Below are 11,970 nucleotides of genomic sequence, written 5' to 3' on the forward strand. Positions count from 1 at the left end.
TTGTATTTTAATTTTTTTTAAAAGATTTTATTTATTAGAGAGAGCACAAGGAGGTGGAGGAGCAGCAAAAGGAGAGGAAGAGGGAGAGGGAGAGGGAGAAGCAGACTCTCCACTGAGCAGGACCCTGGGATCATGACCTGAGCCAAAGGTAGATTCTTAACCGACTGAGCCATTCAGACGTCTCCATATATTGTGTTTTAAAGGAAAACTGCCAAGTCTTTATTTTACTTAGATTCTTTCAGGTTTTAGGGAAAAGACATGGCAAGATTAATCTGAGTGATTGCAGTTAATGTCAATGTAGCAAGAGAATTCACTTTAAATATTTTTGTCTGTTAGTTTTTCCTGAGAGTGTTCTCCTCACCCTCTGTCCCAAGAAAGTAAACCTTGCCATTTTGGGATAGAATGCAGCAGTTGCTTACACTTCAGGAAGTTAACTCCTCTTTCTCTTCCTAGACATTGCTTCATAAAGCTTAGATTTGGGGTTCCAGGATCCCTCCATCCCTTCAGGGGATGTGGCTTCTACATCCATATCCAGCCAGCATGAGGAGAAAAAATATGGAAGGTCATGTGGAGATGGCTTTCGTCCATGGATCCTGAAGGTGATCTACATCCTTCCACTTAGCTGTGACTTGGTCATATGGCTACTTTAACAGGGTCAGGTAGAAAATAATCTGTTTGTGTTCCCAGGATGAAAAAGAACAACTGGCCAATCTTTGCCATACCTAGGAAGCTGGATCCCAGGAGCCGGGGTTTCAACCTTGATAAAGATCCTAGAGCATAAATATGGCATTGGAGCACAGAAATCACCTCTCTTTGGGGGACTGTGCTTTCATGGACAATTTTCTACTAGCAGTAACTTGTATGGTACTAACAACTAGAGGAGTCCCCCTAATGCTCTGTCTTTATGTAAGACCCCTGTGATCTTTGCGAAGGTAACATCAATAATGTTATTGTTTGAGTTTTCCCCCATTCAGGGAGAACGAAAATTAAATCTAAGCCAAAGGATGTTTTAGCTCTGGCTTCATTGCAAATGACCACAAAATGTCAGTGGCTTATAGCAACTAGCTTTTTCTATTACATGTTGGTGGGTGGGCTGAAATGTATCTGATTTAGGCTGAGCTCGGCCCTGTGCTGTGGGTTGTACACTCATTGTGTACTGCTCAATGTGTCTCTCATTCTTCATGGACTGGCAGCATGTTCTCCTCATGGAAAAAGGCAGAAATGCAAAAGGAGTGAACAGAAACATAAGATTCTGCTTAAGTCTTAAATTGAAAACTGGCCCATCATCACTTCTCTCATATTTCCCTCATATTTCATTCGTCACAGCAAGCCATATGACCATTCTCAACATCCACAGAGTAAGGAAGCATACTCTACTTGGGAAGATGGGGAAAAGAAAGAGTGACTATCTACTTATTAATATTTTAATCTATGACAGAGAAATGAAGTAAAGGATGTATATTATCTGAAGTTAGGATTATATCTACTACTTAAGGTTAGAAAATCAAGTAAGAAAGACTAGGAACCACCCCAGAAGCAGCACAAATTTTTGGTGTCTCTTCATGATAAGGATGGAATATACACCAGACTGCATGAAGAACTAGAACATTGGCCTATTGCCATTCAAGATAAAATGGTGTATCTACTGAACCAGCCTCTTCTGTTCCCCTGATGAGTGATGTCAATGGTGCTTTCTCTGAATGCCCTGAAAGAAAGGTTCTCACTGAGTCGTCAATACTTGTTGCCATCCACTATTGGCAATGTACGCCATGTCTCCTCCTCATCCACTTCATCAAATATTGAACTTCCTTTGGTGTAAGCACCTAACACTACCCTTCCAGTTAACAAAGTATAAGACAGTCTTATAAAGAATTGTCCCTGGATGATTTCCTCAAAGGGAAATATTGGATGTAGCAGAGATTAAAATGTTATGGATATTCTGAACATTGTCATTCATTCATTCATTCATTCATTCCTTTTTGAAACTTCATCAGATATCTGAAAACATAAAGACATGGAAACTGTACTGTAGGAAAATATAGTTTAATGGGAGAGAGAGAAATATAATAAAATAAAACTATGTTTCTTCAGTCTGTAATATGAATCTTTTTTCACATTGTAAGGTTTCTAAAATATGAAAGCATCTTATAATGGGTATCAGTGCAACTTTCTAGGCATTAGGTGATTAGGTATGATGTCATTGTTCATATATAAATAGCTTTTATCAAAGCTATCAATTTATGGCACGGTAATCTTGGTTGAATTGTTTACATTGGTAGCACAATCTGTGGTTTGAATTTTAATTTAAATCCTGAATTTTACTTAAAAAAAACCCTTACCTATTATGAATGTTAATATGAGAAAATATTATATATCAAAATATTTAATTTTTGAAAGCAGTAACTACCAAATATCCCAGAATAATTATGGATCATACAAAATTGGGAAGATTTGGTGTGAGCAGTTGATGCATTGTGAAGGATTATCATTCAGGTGCTTGTATTTGTCAAGATCTACCAACTTTCTTTCAATAGGAACTTTTAAATTCATGGGATATTTAATTCATTAAAAAAGAGAAAATTATGAACTTAGCCAGTAGGAAATGCATATAACAACACGTTCTTTGATAAACCTTAAATGTATGATGTCATCCCTAAATATACTGATAAAGTAGAGATCATGAACGCAAACTATGGAAACAGGGTCACTCTGAAGAGATGTCTGACTACCAATTCTCAAGGTTTTTTATTTATTTTTTTAAGGATATTTATTTGTTTATTTTAGAGGGATTGAGAGAGAGAGAGAGAGCCTACATGTACAAGCAGAGGGAAGAGTAGAGGGAGAGAGAATCTCAAGTAGGCTTCATGCTCAGCGCAGATCCCAATATGGGGTTTGATCTCACGACCCTGAGATTATAACCTGAGCTGAGATCAAGAGTTAAAGGCTCAACCCCAACTGATCCACCCAGGTGCCCTGTCAATGTTCATTTGCACTTATGCAAATGAACTGGTGGAGAGAACTGGAGAGATAGGGTAGGGGTCAGAGCAAGAAACATCTTTCCTCCCAAGTTTAGGGTTTGGAATTTATAATGAAAGTACTGGGGAGTCATTTAAAGCTTTATGTCAGAAAGTAAAGTGATCAGATCTGGTCTTAGAGAGGTCACTCAGGAAAGACTGTGGATAATGGATGAGGCTAGACCTCTCACTCTGGAGGGGGACCAGAGGTGAAAGACCCAGTTAGGAAGTGATAACACAAGGGCCTAACCCAGGGCAGTGACAGGAATGAAATGGAAGGTATGCATCTGAAGAATATGAAGGACACAGTATGACCAACATGTGCTGATGAGATGCCAGGGTAGGGAAGGCTCCAGAATAGTTTGGCTAAATGGGTGGATGGTGATGCCATTCCCCCAAAATAGGAAGAAAAGGAGGTAGATCTGAAAGAGATAGGAAGCAGAGATCATGAGCTCAGGTATAGACCTTTTCGAGGTGTCTAGGAGACATCTACAGGGAGAAGGCCCCAGTAACAAAAACATAAGAGAGTGCCTTATTCCCGTCTGTTACAAAACCACAGCCACATTTGGCACATTTTGATTCTAGTTGTCTTTTCCCACATGTACCTAACACCAAAAAATGGTGTTTTTCTGAGGGGTCTAGAGACAGACCATGACAAAAAGATCAGGTGTTAGGCACCTGAATTTTCCATGTGAACATAAACTGGAACTTCATTATGAAAATATGGAAAAACAGCAAAACCTTTAGTATTTTAATGAAGCTACAGGAGGTGAATTTTGACTTTTTAATCAAAATTCCACATGATAGTTCTAGGGGAACTGAGATCTCAAAAATTGCAAAGAGTAGGCTTAGGATGAAAAGGCTAGAATAGTCTTGCCCTCAGAGATAGTCAACAGTCAATTTATAGACCTAGGGTTGCAAAGGTAAAAGACAAGTGTTAAGTGAATTTCAAATACTAAAGAAATGAATGTTTAGTATGTCCCAAATATCACATGCGACATACTTACTCTAAAAACTTACACGTGGTTCACCTGAAATTTAAATTTAACTATGTGTTTGTATTTTTGTTTGCTAAATTTGACAACCCTAAAATAGGCATTAAAAATCTAGTAGCTGCATTAGTTTCCTGTTGGCGCTGTAACAAATTACCACAAATGTAGTGCTTAAAACAACTCAAATTTATTATCTTATAGTTCTGGAGGCCAGAATTATGAAATGGGTTTCACTGGGCCAAAATCAGGGTGGCCTCAGGCCAGTGATATTGGTTCTGGAGGCTATAGGAGAATTCATTCCCTTGTCTTGTCAAGCTTCTGGAAGTTTCCTACCTTCCTTGGCTTTTAGCTTCTTCCTCCATTTTCAAAGTCATCAATGTTGCATCTTCCTATCTCTAAGAATTTCTAACTCTTTGGCCTTTCTTTCTTTCTTTCTTTCTTTCTTTCTTTCTTTCTTTCTTTCTTTCTTTCTTTCTTTCTTTCTTTCTTTCTTTCTTTCTTTCTTTCTTTCTTTCTTTCTTTCTTTCTTTCTTCTTTTTTCTTTCTTTCTCTTTCTTTCTTTCTCTCTTTCTTTCTTTCTTCTTTCTTTTTTTTCTTTTAAAGGTTTTACTTATTTATTCATGAGAGACACAGAGAGAGAGAGAGGGAGAGAGAGAAAGAGAGAGAGAGAGGCAGAGACATAGGCAGAGGGAGAAGCAGGCTCCATCCAGGGAACCTGAGGTGGGACTCAATCCCAGGACTCCAGGATCACGCCCTGGGCCAAAGGCAGGTGCTCATCCGCTGAGCCACCCAGGCATCCCCTGCCTCACTTTCATAAAGACTCTAGGATTACAGTGAGCCCACCTGGATAATCCAGGATCATCTCCCCATTTTGTGATATTTAAATTAATTGCATCTGAAAAATTCCTTTTGCCACATTGAGGCAATATTTTCACAAATTCCAGGGATTAGGACATGGGCATTTTTAGGGCCATTATTCTGCCTAAAGCAGCAGCTTCCTAAAAATATTAGACTCATGGATGTCAAGCCTACAATAGGCTTTTTGTATCCTGTGTGATGTGCCATCTCCACTTGTCTGAGATTTTTCATCAGTTTTGTCTGCCAGCCCTAGGATAGGATTCTAAAAAGTGCCTGATCTAATAGCACAGCAGTAAGATACTGCTGTATCAATCCTCCTGGACTGAGTGTGAGGAAATCCAACTCTGCTAGGGTAGAGGATTGTCTTGAGTTATAATGGAGGGGATGAGATGAGGGATGGGGTTTCTGGGAACACATTATTTTAAAGATGCCTTGAAGCTCCCTTTTGGGTGTTGCCAAAGCTGTGACATTAGAAGACAGAGGGATGTAACTGGAAGGAATTTTGAAGAGTAATTCTCTTGGTTTTGCTTAACCTTTTCTTTAAAGAAGCATCAGAGAAGAATGTGGACGAAGTAACTAAAAGGCTGGTGACTTCATCCATGTGGGCTTTTATAACAAAGTACCACAGACTGGGTGGCTTATAAATAACAGAAATTTGTTTCTCACTGTTCAGGAGGCTGGGAGTCCAAGATCAGGGTGCTACCACGACTGAGGGAGGGTTCCCTTCTGGGTCTCAGACTTCTCACTGTGTCCTCACATGGTGGGAGGGGCTAGGCCTCTGTGGGGGTGGGGGTGGGGTTCTCTTTTATAAGGCACTAATCCCATCCATGAGGGCTCCAACCCCACATTCTATTCCCCTCCCCCAGGCCCCATCTCCTAATATCATCACATTGGAGACCAAGATTTCAACAGAAGAATTTGGGGGTGGGTGGGACACAGCCATTCAAACCATGGCAGCTGGGTCGGAATGATGCCCAAGCAACTGGGGAATTTGATCACTTCGATTAACTGGACAATTTCCCCAGCTGGTTGAAAATACATTAAATATAATTTGTTGTCAGATAGAAAAAGAAAAAAAAAGTTGTTTGCTCTTGCTTTATTGTTGATTATGACCACATACTGGTTGTAGTAAATACCTGTTATATGGTAGGTATTATGCTAGATAAATTTTACCTACTTTATTTTTTTGAGTCCTGATAACTATCTTTCAAGGCAGATATTCCATTCACCAGTTCACACCAGCCAGACACTGAGGAGCAGAGAGATTAGCCTGCTTGTCCAGGGTGCAAACAAGCTTAACGTCAGAGTCAGACTTAGGTGCTGGTTTGTTCGTATCCCAAGCCATTTTTTCCCACTGTGTCATGTTTCTGGGATGCTGTCACACATTGTTTTAAAAGCTGTGAAAAGGAAAAAAGAAGAGGCACCTGGGTGGCTCAGTCAGTGAAGGGTCTGCCTCTGGCTCAGGTCATGATCTCGGGATCCTGAATGGAGCCCCACATCCTGCTCAACGGGGAGTCTGCTTCTCCCTCTCCCTCTGCCCTTTCCCCCCACTGTTCTCTTTCACTCTGCTCTCTCTCTCTCTCTCAAATAAATAAATTTTAAAAAGGAGCAAAGAAACACCAATTAGGGTGTGGTAATTGGGAGAAAGTTCTGTTGGTCACATAAATTTCCTTCAGCTACCTGAAAACAGCCACATAGCATTTACTTCACAAGGATAATTATGCCCCTTTCTAGAAGAATACAACATCTTGTTTTCCATTCTCTTTGTAGCCCATCCTCTCCTTTCCCCATGGAGCTTAATATCTGTTTCATAAGATTATACTGAGGTAATACATTGTAAACGTTAAGGCATATTTTGGTTTGCTCTGGAAGAGACATGAATTTCTGGCTCTCCTTAATGCTCCTTTTTTGTTCTTTGTACAGTGAAGCTCCAGGGGAGCTTTCTCTTTTTTTTTCCACCAGGATTTCACTGTCCTGAGGCACTCAGGGTTTGGAAATCCCGAACGCCAGTGAGCCATGAAAGGCGTTGGCCCAGGGTCAGACCCAACCCAATGACATAAACTGAGACAATCTCGCTCTGCTGCAAATATGTTTTTCTGAACACACCCAAATCCCAAAGATTTTCATCTCCTTTGAGCTCCCTAACATCTGCTTTGTCAAAAAAACAAACAAAACAGAACAAAACAAAACCCAAGCTATTAGAGAGAAACGAACCCAGTCTAAATTCCCAGAGACTCCTCTTGGGGACAACATTCCTCCTTCTAACAGAGTATCAGGAGGCAATGGGTTTCAAAATCGTTCTTGGACATTCTACTTGTTGAAGATTTTCAAAATCATTGGTTTCTTGAAAAATCTGGAGGAGGAGAACCAAGTACAGTGCTCTCCTAGTTTATTTGGCACATGAAGGATCCTTTAGATGTAAATGACCCAGAAATAACATGGAGTGTTTTTGAAACAAACTCAGTGATTTCTCTTCCATTCTTGATTTTCAGTTCTCTTTTGTGGCTGCATCATCTGCTGGAAGGAGGGACTTCAGGTTGAAGCACAGCATCCTACTGACATGGAAACAGCACCATGTGGCACATTAGGCACGCCTGGGGGTGGGTCCCAGCGCTGTCCCTTGCTAGCAGTGGCCCCCAGCTAAATAGTTAGACTTCACAAATCTCCCGATCTCTCAATCGTGGCTTGATAACACCCTTTTTGGAGGCTAACATGAGGTGAAAATAAAATTATATATGTAAAGTGCCTGGTATGCAAAATGTACCCCAATAGGCAGTAGCTACTCTATTTTTTTTTCTTTTTTCCTCCTCAGCACCCTGAATGTAGTGGGCTTTTCAATCAGTTTTGAGAGCAAGGAAGGAAATAAGGGAAGAAGGCATAAGATGCCTAAAGTCACAAAAGTTTCTTCTCTTCCTCAAAGTGCCTTCTCCTGCCCAAGCAATCACTGAACTCTTCACTTTCTCCTTGCTTTGCACATGCTGATCCTCTTTGCTACCCACCAGATTTCTTCACCTCTTGATCATGAGGAATCAACAAACATTCTCTGAATTCCTGTGTCCCAACCACTCCGCTGGGTATTGCAGACAATATAAAAATAAGTGAGATGCAATTCCTCTCTTTAAGTCACTTACTGCTTACAGCTCAAGAAAAGAACTGTAATATAAAGGGAGGCGTAAAAACGATGTAGTATAAGAATCTGCTCAATTCTTATGTTCTTATATATTTTATATATTCTTATATATCTCTCAGGAGAGAGAGAGGGAAGGGCTTCGTATTAGCCTCAGCATATGTGCTGATCTTAAGTGGGATTCGAACTTGCAGAAAAGAAGCCTAATGACAACCAGGAAAGGATTCAGTGAAAGCAAATGCACCCTGGATGAAAAGGGTAACACAAATAATCACAACAACAGACCAACTGCTAGCAACCTAGCACTTACCATGTGTCGAATAGAGCACTATTCTAAGTGCATTACATGGACGATTTCGTTTAATTACAAAAACGAACTGTGGTGGGAAATGTTTATAAGCTCAGAATATCCTTGTTTCAGTCTTGATTGAAATTCATATGCTCCCAGAGGTCACCGGCTCCAACAGAAAGAAACTGGAGCCTGTGTGTTCAAACACTGGAGCTATTAACACTGCGCTTTGAGAATACAGACACTAAATAATCTTGCCTTCTTCTATCTTCATGTAATAAATATTAAAAAGAAGAGAAGAATATTGACCAGTCAGGGCGTTCAAATATGTAAACACAGGGCTTGAAGACATGGAAAAAAATTTCTCAGATCTATACTAGTCCTGTCTCCTGTCATATAAAACTGGGTGGCTTTGGGGATCCCTGGGTGGCTCAGTGGTTTAGCGCCTGCCTTGGACCCAGGGTGTGATCCTGAGTCCCGGGATCGAGTCCCACATCAGGGTCCCTGCATGGAGCCTTCTTCTCCCTCTGCCTATGTCTCTGCCTCTCTCTCTCTCTGTGTCTCTCATGAATAAATAAATAAAATCTTAAAAAAAAAAAAAAAAACTGGGTGGCTTGTTTGCAAGAACCTCCCTGTGGGAATCATCTGCTCTAACTGTAATAATCCTTACCTTTGAGTCTATGATGCTCATTTTGTTTTGTTTTGTTTTGTTTTTTAGGATTTTATTTATTTATTTGACAGAGAGAGAACACAAGTAGGGGGAGCAGCAAAGGGATGGGGAGAAGCAGGCTTCCTGCCCAGGACCCTGGGGTCACAACCTGAGCTGAAGGCAGACACTCAACTGACTGAGCCACTCGTGGGCCCCAATGATGCTCATTTTAATTAAGAAATTATATTCATTGTTTGTTAGAGAACGCCGAATTTACTTATGAATTTTGTAATAACAACTGATTTTCTTACACTTGCCCTGTATGAAAGGCTTTCATATTCTCTTGGGTTTAGGAAAAATAGATTTTTTTTCTTGCAAAATTATACAAGTGACAACTAAATGGTGATTATAGTAGAATAGTTGTTAACAGGCAAGGAGCTCTCTGGGTGTTTCACCTGCATGTGCTTTCGGGGGTGCATTGCCCCCATTCAGGGATGGGGAGACTGAGACTGGGTGAGGTTCAAGGTGGAGGCCGGAGGCCTTGCCTGGTAGCTCCTCCAGCCAGTCCAGCTCTGCTTGCAAACCCACTTCTGCGGCTGCCTGCTCCATCCTCAGGCTGACCCATTCCTGGGGGACAAGGGACTCCTCTGGCCAGCCCAGCCCACAGAACTTTCCTTACATTCCCTGTCACTATGGGTCAAGTTTGCATCGCGGTCTAATGGCCCTTCCTCTGACCTGCAGTCAGATTGCGGTTCTGTTTTTAGGAGCTATGTGACCTGAAAAATGTGCTTGCTAAGCCTTTCTGAATCTCAGGTCCACCGGCGCCCCCTCCCCCGCCAAGCCACATAAAGCCAGTAATTGTGAGGATTAAAAGAAACAAGGCAGAGGGGCGCCTGGGTGAAGCATCTGACTCTTGATTCCGGCTCAGGTCATGATCTCACATGATCTCAGGGTTGGGAGATGGAGCCCTGAGCTGGGCTCTGCACTCAGCAGCGGGTCTGCTTCTCTCCCTCTTCCTTTGCCTCTCCCAGCCAGGTGCATGCACGTGCTTTCGTGTGTTCTCTCTCTCTCTCTCTAAAAAAAAAAAATTGGGGGCACACCTGGATGGCTCAGAGCATGATCTCAGAGTCCTGGGATGGAGCCCCGTGTCAGGCTATCTGCTCAGCAGGGAGTGTGCTTCTCCCTCTCCTTCTTCTACTCCACCTCTGTCTCTGTCAAAGAAATATATAAAATCTTAAAAAAAAAAAAAGGGCAGAAATAAAAAAAAAAAAGAAGAAGAAGAGAAAAAAGAAAGACTTTTGTTCTACCCACTCCTCTTTGCTCAGTTCCCTCTCTCTGCTCCAGTCCACACTGGTCTTTCTGCTCTTCCTCAAACTGCTCAGTCCTCTGGTGCCACAGGACGTTTACATATGCCTGTTACTTTGCATGGAATATTCTTCTCTGTATCTTTGCACGGCTTCCTCTTCCCCACCATGCAGTTCTCTTGTAACATACTCCTTGGAGTGGTCTGCTTGGACTTTACTATATAAAATAGGGATCTTTCACTCACCACTATCTCTTTAGCCTAATTTCATTTTCTTCATCATGAAAAGAAATTTATGTAATTTATGCAATTATATACTTGCTTGACTAGCTCTCCCATTAGCTGGAATCTCCAGGGGGTAGGGTGTTTTTTTGTCGGCGCTGCTGATTTTCATGGCTCAGTCCCCTGGCATAGGAGAGCACCTGGCACAGGGGAGATGTCATTAAAAATTGTTGCATGAATGAACAAACGAATGCATGAAATGAATATGCTTAGCTCCGAGCAGATCTTGAAAGAAATATTAGCTCTTTCCTTTCTGCTATTGCATTCCAGAGTAACAAGGGTTTTTAATTCAACAGTTTTCCAAGTACATGTGCATTTAAAAGTGGGTGTCTAAGAGGAAAGTCGAATGTCAGAACCTGGTAGAATGACTGCCAAACGCTAGCAGTTCAGAGCCTGTGCCAAGTGTAGACTGTTTTTGAGCAGGGATTGTAACCCTTGTCTTTACACACTAGCGAATGGCTCACATGTGTCAACACTAAACACAATACAAGATGACAACGTTGAATTTTAACTGATCCTGGAAAACAGAGAAGGTTAAGAAATCCACCTCCCCACCTTGGCCCCTCATTGTATCTCCCCCCTGCACCCCAGAAGAAGCTGGGTCCTGGGGACAACTTTCTGTGATCCACTGTCGGATGGTGCCACACTCCCACCTCATGTTCCCACACTTGGTTGTTTCTAGCCCCCTTGTCTGACTCTCTATAAAGGAAGCCCCCCCCCAACCCCAGCCTTGTTGCTGACACTTCTGCAGGTCTCAGGGTCACAGCACCCTCCTCACGGCAATACTCTCCCTTCCCCCTTGGCAAGACTCCCTTCCCCTAGCCCCTTGCAATAATCCTTTTTGAATGAAGTCTCTCCTTACTGAGTCTGGATTTGTCATTATTTAACAAAGAATAAAAATATTGCTTTTTGGTCCTGGGCCATTGGAGGGAAGGGCTTTGGTCAAACGCAGATGAGCTCAGACAATACAGTGCCTTGTTATGACACCACTCCTACACTCTTGATTCTTTAGTTTTTTTTTTTTTTTTTATTGATTGGCTGATTGACTGATTGTTTATGAGAGAGAGAGAAAGAGAGAGCAAGCAAGGGGTGGCAGAGGGAGAGAGAATCTTGAAGCCAACTCCCCACTGAGCAGGGAGCCCCATGCAGGGCTCCACCCCAGGACCCCGAGATCATGATGTGAGCCAAAATCAAGAGTTGGCTGCCCAACTGACTGAGCCACCCTGCACCCCTAGATTCTTTAGTTACCTTAATAGTATCCATGTCCCAGGGTTGCTGTGACAATTCAAGACCTAAGCAAGGAGTATCACTGCCACTTTCCTTCTCTGACCCCTACCAGTCCAGGATTGTGTCCTTGGGTTTGACCTGTTGAGTACGTTCACTGTCTCTCATCTCCACGGCCACTGCTCCTTGTCACCGATTGCCATCTACCTGATCTTGTGTGGATTATTGCCAT

The 11,970-nt window shown here is 42.0% G+C and overlaps 1 long non-coding RNA gene across 1 annotated transcript; it reads left to right on the top strand.

The window, feature by feature from the left end:
* Positions 1-461: 461 nt before the first annotated feature.
* LOC140634750 (uncharacterized) lies at positions 462-1,940 on the top strand. Its single transcript, XR_012032134.1, has 2 exons — positions 462-599; positions 688-1,940. It is a non-coding gene; the product is annotated as an uncharacterized lncRNA (long non-coding RNA).
* Positions 1,941-11,970: the final 10,030 nt, after the last annotated feature.

Source organism: Canis lupus, chromosome 6 (assembly GCF_048164855.1).
Source record: "Canis lupus baileyi chromosome 6, mCanLup2.hap1, whole genome shotgun sequence".
NCBI classification, from domain to species: Eukaryota; Metazoa; Chordata; class Mammalia; order Carnivora; family Canidae; genus Canis; species Canis lupus.